Consider the following 18,787-nt stretch of genomic DNA (forward strand, 5'->3'; position numbering starts at 1 on the left):
CTACCGCTTTAGATCTTTGCATTTTACTGATTTTTTTTTTTGTTTTTTTTTTTTTACAGTTGGGGGAAAAGATAGTAAATAGAGAGGAAAGAGTGTGGAGAAGAGAGAACTAAGAGAGAAAAGGGAGGGAAGGGTGAGAACAAAGAGAGAAGAAGGAGGGGTGGTAGAGGGAAAGGAATGAGATAAAAGGAAGAGAGAACAGAATTTACACATGCTAAATGTACTAGAAACTACATAACCCCACAGCCTGCCTGTCCTATCAGAGTGGGACTTTGTCCTAAGCCACAATAAGGTAGTTTCAACAATGACCTTTTCTAGAGGGGTTGTGTGTCCCACTCTGCTCTTGGCTCTCTCTCCATTCACTGTGACATTGCAGGGAGTGTTTATTTTGGAAAGATTTGACCAGTGAATCTTACCAACCATGCTTCCCAGTCCCAAATTTAAGTGTCTCCAGTCATCTGTACTCTCCTGGATTTGTATTTCCAACTGGGCTATATATTCTCAGATGATCTAACATGCCTGCTCTCCAAACGTTTCTCAGTGTGCTGTGGATCCTGTCCCACAGTAATCAGTGCAAGGACATGAACTAACAGTGGTAGTTGACAGTGAAAATAGTGCTGCCATGTAGGATGGTGAGATGTTATGAGCCTTCACACACAACGGATTTGGCCAGTTGTCTAAGTTCATTGTGAGAACTTGGGGAAGGATAGAGCTTTGCCATTATCTTCCAACTCAGTCATTCTTCAGTTTCTTAATATTTTCATCTCAGTGAATAACTGTGTTCATTTCAGCTGCCCATCCCCAAGGCCAGAATTTAGGCTTTCTATAAAACCAAACCAAACCAATTGACCTGCTTTACTTCTGAAATATGAAACTCTATCATATCCCAATATGTTGTTTTTCAGCTCTCTTACTTGGTTATTATCACAAATACATTTAAACTCCAATCTCTCTGATACTCTAGTGTGTTAAGCTGGTTAATTAGTTTTTTTTTTCCATCTATCATCCTTTTCTTTCTCCGTGTTCCTTACCACTCAGTCTGGTCTCTTTTGTCAAATATATCAACAGTGTTGTCCATCCAAGAGTCCTCCTTCTCCTGTAGCTGGAAAAATCACTCAGTAGCATTTTAGTATAAATTCAGCATATCCAGACACAATTTAGCCCATTGTACTGCTATATAATGGTGCTATTTCCAGCATTGTTTCAAAACATCTCTTCTTAAAACATCCTATGCCCTGCACCACAGCCATGTGTCCATACACTAGATTTCAGAGGAAATAGAAGACCTAAGATAGGGACACCATCAAATTCAATACTTACTGACAAGACAGGCATCTAATACTTCAATTTTTCTATATAAAGAAGTCCCCTTTCCCCATCTAAAGCTAACCCCTCACTGTATACATTAGATCCTATAATATCAACCTTCTTTTTGTCCAACATGCCTTCTCTTGAATTGTTATCTACTTAACATTTGAACCCAATTCTTTCCAATTTATATTTAAACATGCTCAGGCACTATATCATTAAACACACACATACACACACACACACACACACACAACCAAAAAAGAAAACTTGCACAAACCCTTCCCTCATTCCATGTGTTTTCCCTCCAGCCATGTGCTTTCTCTGTATAACTACACTTTAAAAAAATATCTGTCACCTTTCCACACCTCAAAGCCACTATTTAGCCCATTGCCTTTAGGACTCTATTCCTATCATTTAATTAACTAACCCTTGCCAAGGAGACTAATAGTATTTTTGTTAAATTCGCCATCTGCTTTCTGATCATTTTCTTCTTTAACCTCTCTGCAGGCTTCAACTTTGACAACCATTCTGTTGTAGAAATGCTCTATGCCCTTGGCTTCCATAAAATCGTGCTGCATGCATCTTCCATCACCCCTATGGATGCTTCTGCTCAGGCTTCTTTGCATTTCCCTTTCCCCACATAGCCTGTAAATGCTGATACTCCTCAGAATCCTAACCTTCTCTTTCCAGCTCCACCTTTTTCCATAGATCTAACTTGGAAATCACTCCCTTGGGGACCTTCCAAAACCTAGAAATTGGGTTGTATCCCCTCCAAAGCACCTTTGCAAAGTACTTCAAGCTTGTCTCCTATTTGCATGTATTACAAAGCTTGTCATAGCTAATTTAGAGAGTGGCATCCTCATGGTACAATGAACTCCTCGGGAAGGAGGTTTGGCTTACCTTTGCTCTTGTAACTTCAATATTTAATTCTATACCTGGCCAAACTTAGTCACATTACACATATTTGTTGAATGAATGAGATTGATTATTTTTACCCTAACTGAAGAGGCAAATTTTCTGAAAATTTCTAGGCTATCTGGCATAAAATTTGAATATTTGAAAACAAGTGTACTAGTGGTTTCAATAGTGCTGGTAGGTCTAAACGGCAGTGTAATTGTATGGCTCGAAACTACCAAATTTTATTCTCATCACACCATGAAATTCTGAATAAATAACTCAGATCCCATGAGTTTCTTCTTTTTTTCATTTAAATGCTCAAATAATTAAACTACTTGACTCAAATTTTCTTAAGAATTTAGGAAAAGGGCCTTAAGATAAAATTACATATCTAGACATTTTGGATTTTTGCAGTAATTACAGGTCTGGTAACATAAACAAAGTGTGTGTCTCGATGTATGTGTCTATATCTATATCTAATTAGGTATTTGTTGATTGACATTTTGATTGTTGGAAAGGTAGAAATGACTGATGGTGATGAGGTATAAACAGAACACATGAAGTTTTATGGTGGAACACAGACACGAGCAAATTGATAAATTATTTTCTTGTTTTCATATAAATACTCCCAAAGTTAAATCTTATTGGCCTAGTTTTTACATGGATTAAAAAAAAATAATGACTGTATCTACTAGAATTTTCACCATTATATTTTTACTAAAATATCCCGTCTTCATTTCAGGAAACTAGTTCCAACTAACATTTTAATTTGCTAAGAAAATTTAAGCACAAATTGAAAGATCTCACATTTTCTTTAAGAATGGAATTGTAGGGCTTCCCTGGTGGTGCAGTGATTGAGAGTCCGCCTGCTGATGCAGGGGACACGGGTTTGTGCCGTGGTCCAGGAAGATCCCACATGCCGCGGAGCGGCTGGGTCCGTGAGCCATGGCCGCTGAGCCTGTGCTCTGCAATGGGAGAGGCCACAACAGTGAGAGGTCCACGTACCGCAAAAAAAAAAAAAAAAAAGCTTAAGAATGGAACTGTAAATAACATTAAATATTTGTAATTATCTATTTTTCTCCTTATACCAACAATAGATACCATTGTCATAGTTAAATAATGTGATTGTATGTGAAATACATCTAATACCAGACCAATTTTCCAAATATCAATCTTGGATAATGGAATTGTTTTCCTGCAGGAGAGAATGTTGATTCATGTGTTCACGAATACTTTCATGTTTTTTTGCAAGGTACCAAAAATTCAGAGAATCACAGAATCCTAAAGCTGGAAAGGGATTTGGTGATTGTAGAGTCCAACTACCTCATTTAACATGTGAGAAAACTGAAAACTGATTTCCCTGTCTCCACAAAGACAACTAAGAAAGTGTTTTCCAGTCTCTTCTGCCACAGATAAATCTGTTCTATCCATCAAGAACAGCATCTTTCACCTTCTCTAACATCCCATTTTCTGCCTCACCCCCATGCCGATGCTGAGCTCCAGGCAGCCCCAACGAAGTGCAATTCCCTGGTATGGTCTCTCTTTCTTCGCTGTGACTTTCAATACACTCTTTCTTCTGTTTGAACCTTCCCTCTTCATTTGAATAATTCTTACTTTAAGATATGCAGCTTAAAGGTTGCCTCCTCCAGGAAGATATCCCTAATCTGAAAGACTGAAACAAGTGTTTTTTCATTGTGTTTCTGATATGCTCTATTCTCTTTTTTGCCACAGTATGTATATTATTGCATTGTAAACACGGACTTTCTTCTCTGCCTGCCTGTTCTCCAGGGCCCAGCATAGTGCTGGCTCATAGATGGATCACAAGGAATATTCACTATATAAATGATCACATTTATGAACAGAAGCAAAATACTTTTACATGCTGAAACTAAAGTCCAAACAGAAAGGGCATTATACAGGGCAAGAAGTAAGAAATGGATTCAACTGTTCATTTCTCCAGATAGTATTGAAAATGGATTCATTGTTAAACTTTATTTCATTTAACCACACACAGAAACACACATGTGCATGCGCGCACACACACACACACACACACACACACACACACACAAACACACACATGAGAAGGCCTGAAAGAAAAAGAAACACTTTCAACTAAAAACTGTGTAATCATTCCTATTGGGGTCCTCAGGGCAAAGGCAGTAAAAGAGGGACTCGTTTCACCACGTACCCTTTAGAGGATGCTGCAGCTGAGCAGACCAAACACCAAATATCTGTCAAGGCAGGTGCAGTGAGAATCACTGCTTCTCTGGATTGCCTTTTCTGAAAGACATTCAGCTTGGGAGATTCTTAAGCCCTGGCCTTGCCTGGGTCTTTGAAAAGCACTTACTGTTTCTTGCCAGCTATCAAGCCAACACCTCTGTCAATTTCTCTGAGGAAAAAGCTACATGATCCAGCTTACAAAATGATGTAAATTATGAATAATAAATTTCTCGAGGGCTTCAGTCCAAGTTATTTACTAGACAAGTATAATTTGTAATGTTTACTTAAACACTGGCTCTTAACAAAATACTTAGAAGCACTTAGGAACTTGTCCCCGAGCAGTCTGCATCTAAAATTTGGACTGTTTAATTGTATTGGGTGGAAAGAATTTTAGTGTCTGCTACACCATCCACCACCAAGACGACCAACTTCAGCCAGATCTGCAGTCATAACTGGACAGTGAGGTCTGGAGAAACACATTAGTGAAGCAGCAATGCCACTGCTATTGGAGCAAAGAAACATTTGTCAGCAACCACAGCCTGGTGGAAGACAAGTCCTTACCATGACTCCAAGAGAAAACATGACACATTTAATATATAACCAAAGAAGTCCCTGCTGGAATACTTTCCTTAACCTCTAGAGTCTTATTTTTTTCATCATCTGATACACTTTACTGGTCGCTTTAGCATTTAAAATGAATTAAGTGCTATTAAACCCCATTTTTAGGTAGTTTCATCAGTACAGCCTAAGGGGATATAAAGCAAGGAGCTTTCTCTGGCAGAAATCCAGATACTAATGGTGTTAAAATGCTTTCTTCTTGCATTTAAGTCAGTAGTTGGGTCAAGTAAACAAACATATTTTAGAATATGTTTAAATAAGCACTTCATTTAGTGTTTCTTTTCAACTTACACATTTTCTCTTCCTTATTCTCTTTACTGGCTAATACAGAAAGTGACATAGTCACAGGCTTTTGTGCTTGGACAAATTGAATTTCTCAGTTAAACTCAGAAGATCTGAGTCTAATGACAATGATGATGATTATCATGAGGATGTCAGGGGAGCCAGTAGAACACTGCAGAGGACAAAAGGAATGAGAAGGGCAGTAAATCCTCACTGTGTAGACAGGCATCAAGGGGGTGTGTCTCCAGACACTTGACTGCATCTTGTTTGCAGAAGTAAGAAAATCACCACCAATTGTGCACATAAATTTAGGTTTTTGTTTGGTCTGTAAAGAAAATGAGTCTCAAATCTCATTTACAGCTACCATGGTTTTGGCAGAGAATGATATCACTAAAGCAATTTAACAAGGACAGTGGCATTTTAAATGTAAGCATCTAACTGTAAAAGAACTGGGAATATATATTTCTCCAGAGAGTGGAAAGAATAAAAAAAAAAAAAAAAAAAAAGGCAAAGGCAGGAATTGAAGGCCGTAGGGAGAGATTTTTGTTGTTAAAAGGATGTGTGCAAAGTGGTACTTCTAGACAAAAATGAGAGAGTAGGCAATCCTAATTTATGATGTAAGTAAGCAAGGTGACAAGTGGATGGAATGAAAACAAAGAAACTTTTAGAGCAAGCAAATTATACCCAGAAAAATTAATCATCATCATGTGGTTGAAAATATAATGAAAAAAAAAAAAGAAAATGAGAGTTGGTTGTGATTTTTTTATAAAATGATGATTTTTTTATAAAGTGAAGGGCAAATTTGAATACTTCTTTATATGTTTTTATGAACTTAACATGGTGTTGGGCAAAGAGTAGGTGCTCAATAAAAGATTGTACAGGATAGATAATGGATGGATGAATGGACGGTTGGATGGATGGATGGATGGATGGATAAATGGATGAGAAGAACACAGTCTAAGCAATAGCCAGTGCAAAATCAGGGATGAACCCTAGGATTTGGGAATCAGTAGAGGTTAACATCCTAAAGTAGGAAGTTCTTAATGCCATACTGTGTCTCAGACAAATGTTTGAATTAACATATTCTGCATCAAGGGGAAAATGTTTTATGGATGCTGCCCATTGACAGGTCTTGGGTGGCATTAGCTAGTATGTCTTTTGAACAGTCACTAATAATCCAGCCACTTATGATGGAAATGCTTTGAGGGCCAAATAGAGGATGCAGTTCAGAAATAACTGCCTTTTTTTTTTTTAACATCTTTATTGGAGTATAATTGCTTTACATTGTTGTGTTAGTTTCTGTTGTATAACAAAGTGTATAAGCTATACGTATACATGTATCCCCACATCTCCTCCCCCTCGCATCTCCCTCCCATCCTCCCTATCCCACCCCTCTAGGTGGTCACAAAGCACTGAGCTGATCTCCCTGTGCTATGCGGCTGCTTCCCACTAGCTATCTATTTTACATTTGGTAGTGTATACATGTCAATGCCACTCTCTCACTTCTTCTGAACTTACCCTTCCCACTGCCTGTGTCCTCAAGTCCATTCTCTACATCTGCATCCCTATTCTTGTCCAGCCTCTAGGTTCATCAGAACCTTTTTTTTTTTTAGATTCCATGTATATGTGTTAGCATACAGTACTTGTCTTTCTCTTTCTGACTTACTTCACTCTGTATGACAGACTCTAGGTCCAACCATCTCACTACAAATAAGTCAATTTTGTTTCTTTTTATGTTTGAGTAATATTCCATTGTATATATGTGCCACATCTTTTTTATCCATTCACCTGTTGATGTACACTTAGGTTGCTTCCATGTCCTGGCTATTGTAAATAGTGCTGCAATGAACACTGTGGTACATGACTCTTTTTGAATTATAGTTTTCTCAGGGTATATTCCCAGTAGTGGGGTTGCAGCATCATATGGTAGCTCTATTTTTAGTTTTTTAAGGAACCTCCATACTGTTCTCCATAGTGGCTGTATCAATTTACATTCCCACCAACAGTGCAAGAGGGTTCCCTTTTCTCCACATCGTCTCCAGAATTTATTGTTTGTAGATTGTTTTTTAACATCTCTATTGGAGTATAATTGCTTTGCAATGCTGCGTTAGTTACTGCTGTATAACAAAATGAATCAGCTATATGTATATAGCTGATTCATTTTTTTGTAGATATTTTGATAATGGCCATTCTGACTGGTGTGAGGTGATATCTCATTGTAGTTTTGATTTGCATTTCTCTAATGATTAGAGATGAGGAGTAACCACTTCTTTTAGAAACATGTATGTTCGGGTGAACTTTGTTTGCTGGGTTACATAACTATTTAAGATGCCAATTTTGAAGGGGTATCTGGAATCTTTTTTCTCTCTCTTTATGAAAATATGCAAAATAACTCTGTGACTCTGAGAAAACTAATGGAATTTGATCTTATATTAAATATTATTGTCTGTAATTTGTTCTGTTCCCCCTTTATTAGATCTTCCTTTAAAATTTTAAATTCTGAGGAGACCTTAAAGATGGTGGAAGAGTAAGAAGTGGAGATCACCTTCCTCCCCACAAATACATCAGAAATACATCTACATGTGGAACAACTCCTACAGAACACCTACTGAATGCTGGCAGAAGACCTCAGACTTCCCAAAAGGCAAGAAACTCCCCATGTTCCTGGGTAGAGCAAAAGAAAAAAGGAAAAACAGGGACAAAAGAATAGGGATGGGACCTGCAACTCTTGGAGGGAGCTGTGAAGGAGGAAAAGATTCCACACAATGGGAAACCCCTTCATTGGTGGAGACAGGGGTGGGTAGGGGTTAGCTTCAGAGTCACGGAGGAGAGCATAGCAACAGGGGTGCATAGGGCAAAGTGGAGAGATTCCTGCACAGAGGATAGGTGCTGACCAGCACTCACCAGCCTGAGAGGCTTTTCTGCTCACCCACTGGGGCGGGTGGTGTCTGAAAGCTGAGGCTCAGGCTTCAGAGGTCAGATTCCAGGGAGAGGACTGTGGTTGGCTGCATGAAAACAGACTGAAGAGGGCTAGTGTGCCACAGCTAGCTGGGATGGAGTCCAGGAAAAAGTCTGGACCTGCCTAAGAGGCAAAAGACCACTGTTTCAGGGTGCACAATGAGAGGATATTCAGAGCACCACCTAAATGATCTCCAGAGATGGGAGCAAGCCATGGCTATTAGTGCAGACACCAGAGACAGCATGAAACACTAAGGCAGCTGCTGCTGCAGCCACCAAGAAGCCTGTGTGCAAGCGCACCCACCCCCTCCTGAGAGTCTGTGCAGTTCACCACTGCCAGGGTCCCATGATCCAACTTCCGCAGGAGAACACATGGCATGCCTCAGGCTGTTGGAACATGATGCCAGCCTCTGCCACCACAGGCTCACCCTGCATTCTGTACCCCTCCCTCCCCCCAACCTGAGTGAGACAGAGACCCCTAATCAGCTGCTCCTTTAACCCCGTCCTCTCTGAGTGAAGAACAGATGCCCTCAGGTGACCTACATGCATAGGCAGGGCCAAATCCAAAGCTGAACCCCAGGAGCTGTGCGAACAAAGAAGAGAAAGGGAAATTTCTCCCAGCAACCTCAGGAGCAGTGGATTAAATCTACACAATCACTTTGATGTACCCTGCATCTCTGGAATACCTGAATAGATAATGAATCATCCCAAAATTGAGGTGGTGAACATTGGGAGCAAATGTAGACTTGGGGGCTGCTTTCTGCATCTAATTTGTTTCTGGTTTTAGGTTTATGTTAGTTTAGTATTTAGAGTTTATTATCATTGGTAGATTGGTTTATTGATTTGGTTGCTCTCTTCCTTTGTTTTTATATATAGATATAGATGTATTTTTTTTCCTTTTTCTCTTTTTATGATTATGTATGTGTATGATTCTTTGGGTGACTTTTTCTATACAGCTTTGCTTTTACCATTTGTCCTAAAGATCTGTCAGTCCATTTTTGTTTTCTTTTTTCAGTATAGATTTTAGTGCTTTTTATCATTGGTGGATTTGTTTTTTGGTATGGTTGCTCTCTTCTTTCTTTCTTTATTTTTGATTACTAGGTAATTTTTAAAATTTTTAATTTTTTTAATTTTTTAAATTTAATAACCTTATTTTATTTTATTTATTTTTTTCTTTCTTTCTTTTTTTCTCACTGTTCTTCTGAGCTGTGTGGCTGACAGGGTCTTCATGATCTAGCCAGGTGTCAAGCCTGTGCCTCTGAGGTGGGAGAGCCCGGTTCAGGACATTGGTCCACCAGAGACCTCCCAGTTCCATGTAATATCAAATGGTGAAATCTCTCCCAGAGATCTCCATCTGAACGCTAAGACCCAGCTCCACTCATTGAACAGCAAGCTACAGTGCTGGACACCCTATGTCAAACAACTACCAAGACAGGAATACAAAACCACCATTAACAGAGAGCCTGCCTAAAATCATAATAAAGTCACAGATGTCCCAGAACACAATCAGAAGTTGTCCTTCCCACCAGAAAGACAATATCCAGGCTCATCCACCAGTACACTGGCACCAGTCCGCTGCACCAGGAAGCCTACAGAACCCATTGAACCAACCTTAGCCACTGGGGGCAGACACCAAAAACAACGGAAATTATGAACCTGCAGCCTGCAAAAAGGAAACCCCAAACACAGTAAGTTAAGCAAAATGAGAAGACAGAGAAACATACAGCAGATGAAGGAGCAAGGTAAAAATCCACCAGACCAAACAAATGAAGAGGAAATAGGCAGTCTACCTGAAAATGTACTCAGAGTAATGAGAGTAAAGATAACCCAAAACCTTGGAAATAGAATGGAGAAAATACAAGAAATGTTGAGCAAGGAACTAGAAGAACTAAAGAGGAAAAAAAACAATGAGGAACAAACAATAAATGAAATTAAAAATTCTCTAGAAGGAATCAATAGCAAAATAACTGAGGCAGAAGAATGGATAAGTGACCTGGAAGATAAAGGAGTGGAAATAAATACCACAGAGCAGAATAAAGAAAAAAAGAATGAAAAGATGAGGACAGTCTCAGAGACCTCTGGGAAAACACTAAAGTCACCAACATTGGAATTATAGGGGTCCCAGAAGAAGAAGAAAAAAGAAAGGGATTGAGAAATATTTGAAGAGATTAAGGTTGAAACTTCCCTAATATGGTTAAGGAAATAGTCAAGTCCAAGAAGTGCAGACAGTTTCATACAGGATAAATCCAAGGAGAAACACACCAAGGCACATATTAATCAAACTATCAAAAATTAAATACAAATTAAAAATATTAAAAGAAGCAAGGGAAAAACAACAAATAACATACAAGGGAATCCCCATAAGGTTAACAGCTGAACTTTCAGCAGAAAATCTGCAATCCAGAAGGGAGTGACAGGACATATTTTAAGTCATGAAAGGGAAAAACCTAAAACCAAGATTATTCTACCCAGCAAGGATCTCATTCAGATCCAATGGAGAAATTAACAACTTTACAGACAAGCAAAATCTAAGAGAATTCAGCACCACCAAAGCAAGTTTATAACAAATGCTAAAGGAACTTCTCTAGGCAGGAAACACAAGAGAAGGAAAAGACCTACAATAACACATCCAAAACAATTAAGAAAATGTTAATAAGAACATACATATCTATAACTACCTTAAATATAAATGGATTAAATGCTGCAACCAAAAGAATGGCTGAAGAATGGCTAAATGGATACAAAAAGAAAACTGGCATAAATGCTGTCTACAAGGCACCAACTTCAGACCTAGGGACACATACAGACTGAAAGTGAAAGGATGAAAAAGATATTCCATGCAAATGGAAAAGAAAAGAAAGCTGAAGTAGCAATTCTTATATCAGAAAAAGTAGACTTTAAAATAACGAGTATTACAAGAGACAAAGTAGGACACTACATAATGATTAAGGGATCAATCCAAGAAGAAGATATAACAATTGTAAATATTTATGCACCCAACATAGGAGCACCTCAAAACATAAGGCAAATGCTAGAAGCCATAAAAGGGGAAATCAACAGTAACAGAATCATAGTAGGGGACTTTAACACCTCACTTTCACCAATGGACAGATCATCCAAAATGAAAATAAATACGGAAACACAAGCTTTATATGATACATTAAACAAGAGGGACTTAATTGGTATTTATAGGACATTCCATAAAAAACAACAGGATACACTTTCTTCTCAAGTGCTAATGGAACATTCTCCAGAATAGATCACATCTTGGGTCACAAGTCAAGCCTTGGTGAGTTTAAGAAAATTGAAATCGTATCAAGTATCTTTTCCAACCACAATGCTATGAGACCAGATATCAATTACAAGAAAATATCTGTAAAAACTTAAAACACATGGAGGCTAAACAGTACACTATGAAATAACCAAGAGATCAATGAAGAAATTAAAGAGGAATTCAAAAAATACCTAGAAGAGAATGACAATGAAAACACGATGACCCAAAACTAATGGGATGCAGAAAAAGCAGTTCTAAGAGGGAAGTTTATAGCAATACCATCCTACCTCAAGAAACAAGAAACATCTCAAATAATCAACCAAACCTTACACCTAAAGTAAGAGAAAGAAGAACAACAACAAAAAAAAAACAAAAAACAAAACAAAGTTAGCAGAAGGAAAATAATGATAAATATCAGATCAGAAAAAATGAAAAGGAAATGAAGGAAACAATAGCAAAGAACAATAAAACTAAAAGCTGGTTCTTTGAGAAGATAAGCAAGATTGATAAAACATGAGCCAGACACACCAGGAAAAAAAGGGAGAGGTCTCAAATCAATAGAGTTAGAAATTAAAAAGGAGAAGTAACAACTGACACTGCAGAAATACAAAGGATCATGAGAGTTTACTAAAACAGTGATATGCCAATAAAATGGACAACCTGGAAGAAATGGACAAATTCTTAGAAAAGCACAACCTGCCAAGACTGAACCACGAAGAAAGAGAAAATAAAAACAGACTAATCACAAGCACTGAATTTGAGACTGTGATTAAAAATCTTCCAAAAAACAAAAGCCAAGGACCAGATGACTTCACAGGCAAATTCTATCAAACATTTAGAGGAGAGCAAATACCTATATTCCTCAAACTCTTCCAAAATATAGCAGAGGGAGGAACACTCCCAAAGTCATTCTACAAGGCCAGCATCACCCTGATACCAAAAGCAGACAAACATGTCACAAAGAAAGAAAACTACAGGCCAATATCACTGATGAATATAGATGCAAAAATCCCCACCACAATACTAGCAAACCAAATCCAACAGCACATTATAAGGATCATACACCATGATCAAGTGGGGTTTATCCCAGGAATGCAAGGATTCTTCAATATATACAAATCAATCAATGTGATAAACCATATTAACAAATTGAAGGAGAAAATCCATATGATCATCTCAATATATGGAGAAAATGCTTTTGACAAAATTCAACACCCATGTATAATAAAAACCCTCCAGAAAGTTGACATAGAGGGAACTTACTTCAACATAATAAAGGCCATATATGACAAACCCATAGCCAAAATCTTTCTCAATGGTGAAAAACTGAAACCATTTCCTCTAAGATCAGTAACGAGACAAGGTTGTCCACTCTCACCACTATAATTAAACATAGTTTTGGAAGTTTTAACCTCAGCAATCAGAGAAGAAAAAGAAATGAAAAGAATCCAAATCAGAAAAGAAGAAATAAAGCTGTCACCATTTGCAGATGACATGATACTATACACAGAGAATCCTAAAGATGCTACCAGAAAACTACTAGAGCTAATCAATGAATTTGGTAAAGTAGCAGGATACAAAATTAATGCACAAAAATCTCTTGCATTCCTATACATTAATGATGAAAAATCTGAAAGAGAAATTAAGGAAACACTTCCATTTATGATTGCAACAAAAAGAATAAAATACCTAGTAATAAACCTACCTAAGGAAATAAAAGACCTGTATGCAGAAAACTATAAGAACTGATGAAATAATTAAAGATGATACAAATAGATGGAGAGATATACCATATTCTTGGATTGGAAGAATCAACATTGTGAAAATGACTATACTACTCAAAGCAATCTACAAATTCAATGCAATCCCTATCAAAATACCAATGAAATTTTTCCCGGTAGTAGACAAAAAGTTTCACAATTTGTACAGAAACACAAAAAACCATGAACAGCCAAAGCAATCTTGAGAAAGAATAGAGCTGGTGGAATTAGGCTCCCAGACTTCAGAGTATACTACAAAGCTTCAGTAATCAAGACAGTATGGCACAAAAATGGAAATATAGATTAATCGAACAGTATAGAAAGTCCAGAGATAAACCCATGCACATATGGTCACCTTATTTTTGATAAAGGAGGCAAGAATATGCAATGGAGAAAAGACAGCTCCTTCAATAAGTGGTGCTGGGAAAACTGGACAGCTACATGTAAAAGAATGAAATTAGAACACTCCTTAACACCATACAAAAATATAAACTCAAAATGGATTAAAGACCTAAATGTAAGGCCAGACGCTATCAAACTCTTAGAGGAAAACATAGGCAGATCACTCCATGACATAAATCACAGCAATAACCTTTTTGACCCACCTCCTAGAGAATTGGAAATAAAAGCAAAATTAACAAGTGGGACTTAATGAAACTTAAAAGCTTTTGCACAGCAAAGGAAACCATAAGCAAGACAAAAAGACAACTCTTAGAATGGGAGACAATATTTTCAAGTGAAGCAACTGACAAAGGATTAATCTCCAAAATATACAAGCAGCTCATGCAGCTCAATATCAAAAAAAAAAAAAAAGAAGAAAAAGAAAAAAAAAAAAACACAATGCAAAAATAGGCAGAAGACCTAAATAGACATTTCTCCAAAGAAGATATATAGATTGCAAACAAACATGTGAAAGACTGCTCAACATCACTAATCATTAGAGAAATGCAAATCAAATCTACAATGAGGTATCAACTCATGCCAGTCAGAATGGCCATCATGAAAAAATCTACAAACAATAAATGCTGGAGAGAGTGTGGAGAAAAGGGAACCCTCTTGCACTGTTGGTGGGAATATAAATTGACACAGCCACTATGGAGGACATTATTGAGGTTCCTTAAAACACTCAAAATAGAACTACTATATGACCCAATAATCCTATTTCTGGGCATATACCTTGAGAAAACCATAATTCAAAAAGAGTAGTTTACCACAATATTCATGGTAGCTCTATTTAGAAAAGGCAGGACATGGAAGCAACCTAAGTGTCCATTGACAGATGAATGGATAAAGAAGATGTGGCACATATACACAATGAAATATTACTCATCTATAAAAAGAAACAAAATTGAGTTATTTGTAGTGAGGTGGATGGGCTAGAGTCTGTCATACAGAGTGAAGTAAGTCAGAAAGAGAAAAACAAATACCATATTGTAACACATATATATGGAATCTAAAAAAAAAAAAATTGTTCTGAAGAACCTAGGGGCAGGACAGGAGTACAGATGCAGACATAGAGAATGGACTTGAGGACTCACGGAGCAGGAAGGATAAGACGGGATGAAGTGAGAGAGTGACATGTACATATATATACTACCAAATGTAAAATAGATAGCTAGTTGGAAGCAGCCGCATAGCACAGGGCGATCAGTTCGGTGCTTTATGACCACCTAGAGGGGTGGGATAAGTAGCATGAGAGGGAGATGCAAGAGGGAGGAGATATGGAGATATATGTATATGTATAGCTTATTCACTTTGTTATAAAGCAGAAACTCACACACTATTGTAAAGCAATTATACTCCAATAAAGATGTTAAGATAATTAATTAATAAAAATGTTCAATTCTGTTATTCTTCTGGTCTTATCTCAAGGCTTACCCACCCTCCTCCCTGCCTTCCCACACTTGTTTCTCCCTATCACGTGGATATGAAATTTTCCTTGTTTTTTAATCTAATTTCTGTGGCCTGAACTTTCTGGTATTATAGTTGATGGTGACCATGTTTAAGTTTTCTCCTATTTTTTGTGCTACCTCAGGATAGACACATTTCTGTGCTTGCAGCTTCTTGTCTAGTGCCTTGGAGAGTAGGAAATGATGTGTATTTGTTTACTTGACCATAAGATAAACATTCAATAGATTTTTCCCACATCTTTTCTACATGCATGTTCTGGAACTAAGATATTTCCATAAAATTATAAAGCTCAGCATTCACTGCACAGAAGGAAATTTAACAAATATTTACATAGATTCTCATTGGATTTGGAAGTTAACGTTGCATGGACCTCGGCTGCGTGTTAGTCAAATGGAAAATTTCATAGCATCCTTGGAACAATAAAGCTAAGTGAAGAAAATAATTTTATGTATTGTAATATAGTCCATTTGTAAAATTATACTAGTTCTTCAAAACTATACAGATAAGATAAGCTTTTAAGAAAAGGAGAGAAATGGGTGGTTCCAGATTGGAGATCTATTCCGGAAGGACTTGACCTTCAAATTCACACAGAAGGCTAAGGTGTATTTGAGATACTTTCAGTGGGGAACATGGGTATTCAGCAGTTTAATTCTCCTGCAGAAGCAGAAATTTCAATGTGAATAGAATTCATTTTTCCTCCATTACCGTAATATTCAATTGGACTAAATTATCCTGTAACAGCATTTGATCGAGCAACCGCTGGATCTGGCTTCATTTACTTTAAGGTTAGTAAAGTCACAGCTTAAATTGTTTAAGAGTTAGCAGCATCAAAGTTCCCTCTTTTTCCTTTGTTAACTTCTTTACTTGTAAAGAGTTGAAAACTGGCACAGGAAGTCAAGCGTCAATATGGAAAAAACGCCAGAGGCTGCCACTATACTTTGGGAAGTTGAATGAGACAAGGATGTAAAAAGAAAAAAATGAGATGCATAAGATATTTCTTCTTTTAAGCCAGTAAATCCTCAAAGGAAAACCTAAATCATATTTTAAAATATGAAAATGGTAAGAATAGTAAAATGAAAATCATCCATTTAGATAATTATTTTACTAAATGTAATAGAGAATCAGGCATGGCATTAGCGTTTGTACTTTAGAGAAATATTATCATAGACCTTCTCATTTTCATTCAAAGTGAATTGAGGTGAATGTTCCAAAGGACATAAAAATAATTATTCTCCTTTCTGTAGGACTATGACTTTCTGGAGCCAGACGTAAAACTATGTTTACCTTCAAGAGATAGGAGAACCATGAAACTAAGTTAAGTCAGAAAATTCAGGGATAATAAGGAAGCTAAAGATGAAGGGAGCGGATGTCACAGAGGAAAGGCTTTCAGGGAGATTCAAGACCAGGGGAGCCAGGTGATAGCAAAAATGTCCTCAGATAGTAGAAGTCAGACCTCAAAGCAGGTTGGGAATAGAGGCAGAAAAGATAAGGAAGTCATGCAAGTATTAGAAGTCAGAATAGGAAGCCAATCTGGAAGGGAGTTCTGAGGAGGCTGGAAAGTTTCTTCCATTTACCCGGCACCAGATTTATAATCTAGGAAGGAGATTTTAGTAATTCCTGTTAAAGTCAGAATGAGGTCTTGTATTTTAACAGCAGAAAAGGCAAAAGTAAGATGAGTGTATGGGTTTGTGAAAAGTCACAAAACGGAATGAGGTGAGGGATGGGAGGATGAGGAGTATGGCGAGGGCCACAAATCTGGCTAGAAATTGATAGAGGTCAGTTTTTCACTCTCTGTCTCCTGTGCAATCATGGGAATGTTATATTTTATGCAGTGCTTTTAGATATTTAAAAATTATCAACCAATCCTTTTACCACCAATCATAAACCACATCTGTGATTCAACCACTTTATATACCACAGCACATAAAACAGACCTGCCCCTTCATGAAAGAAGTAGTCCCTTCTCCCTGAAAAGGTGATAAGTGATCATGAATCCTGACGTATACAGACAAGGAGAAACTGAAAAGATGTTGTACAAGAACTTCAGGCCAAAAGCCTGCTCATGAAAAGTTCTCCAGGACTTTTACTTCCCACACAGAACACTGAGGATGGTAATTCTGAAGACCCCTTACTGAGCCATACTGCATTGGTCTATTTTAGGACAATAAGGGGTTGAAATATCTTTCTGGGGATTTAAAAGTTGAGTTTCATGGAGTGCAGCTGTTTCAGACCTGTAGCAGACAGGCCTTGGAATTGATACAGTATAATAACACTGTGCTTCAGAACTGGAAGTTACTCAGGATGGAAATGGCACCATTGTACTCTTCAATGAGAAGCTTAAAGAAGGTTTTAGTAATAACTGAGTTGCAATTGCTCAGTGACAAAGGTACTCCCTAACTGTACTTTTGACAGGGTTTAATCTCATGAGGGTACAGTTCATAGAACATAATGCCTCCTTTTGAGTTTGGAACGATATAATAACATGCACAATCACAATCTATTATTAGCAAAGGCTGAATGACAGGTGATGTCCAAAGATAGATAGAAATGATATAGAGTACAAAGCAACAATCAAACAAATTGTGTAACAGTGTGTATTTTTATATTCCTTTATTAAACTTACTTATACCTTATATATATGGCCTTTGGGGGCATGGGGATTAGAGAAGATTTCAAGGAAAAAATTAATGATTGCTTTGCTTTGGCTTAACTACCCTTAAATAGAAAACTTCTGAAATTAAATCTACTAGTTAAATAGAAAAACATTTATTTAAGAAAAAATACTACTCTCAAAATTTTGAAGTGCCCTAGGACTCATTCCTGGGATCTTTATCTCTTCTCCATAGGTAATCTCTTCTACTCCCATGGCCTCAAATTCATCTATATGATAATGACTCCCAAACTGTATTTCTAGCCTTGACCTCTTCCCCAATCACCAGGAGAATCTCTCTAAGGGATTTCAAATATGCATCTCAAATTTACCATATTCAAAGCAGAACTCTTCAGTATCTTCCCCATCACTTTCCCTCCTTCTTCTCTTTCTTCTATTTGTCCCATCTCCACTAGCTAACGCTCCAACAACCAGGCAACCCTACTATTGTTAAATCAAAAAAAAAAGCATCTTTGATTCTTCTTCCCTTTCCTTCTCTTTTGGCATAAAATTCTCAAGCAGGACCTGCTGACTCTGTTAGCAAATCCTACCTGGGATCTGTCCAGTTCTCTTCATCCCTATTTCTGCCTTTCTCACCTACTGATCCTCTGTCATCCATCCTCTGCATGCCAGAGAGCCTCCAGAATAGCATTCCTGCTCACATTTTGTCCATTCTCTTACACAGTAGCCCAAGTAGGCTGTATATATTGTAAACAGGATCATGTCTTCTCCATTTTAAAACCTTTAAAGTGCCTTACTGCATTTAGAATAAAATGTAAATGTATGACTCTGGCCTATGAAGACCTACATAATCTGGCTTTAGTCCACCTCTACTCCTCTAGACCAAAACACTAAAGCCACAGAACATTCTTTCTTTTTTTTTTTTAATTAGTTAATTTATTT

This window comes from Delphinapterus leucas, chromosome 14 (assembly GCF_059928025.1).
Source record: "Delphinapterus leucas isolate spDelLeu-1000000601 "Yukka" chromosome 14, BTC_Dleu_Yukka2, whole genome shotgun sequence".
Classification (NCBI taxonomy): Eukaryota; Metazoa; Chordata; class Mammalia; order Artiodactyla; family Monodontidae; genus Delphinapterus; species Delphinapterus leucas.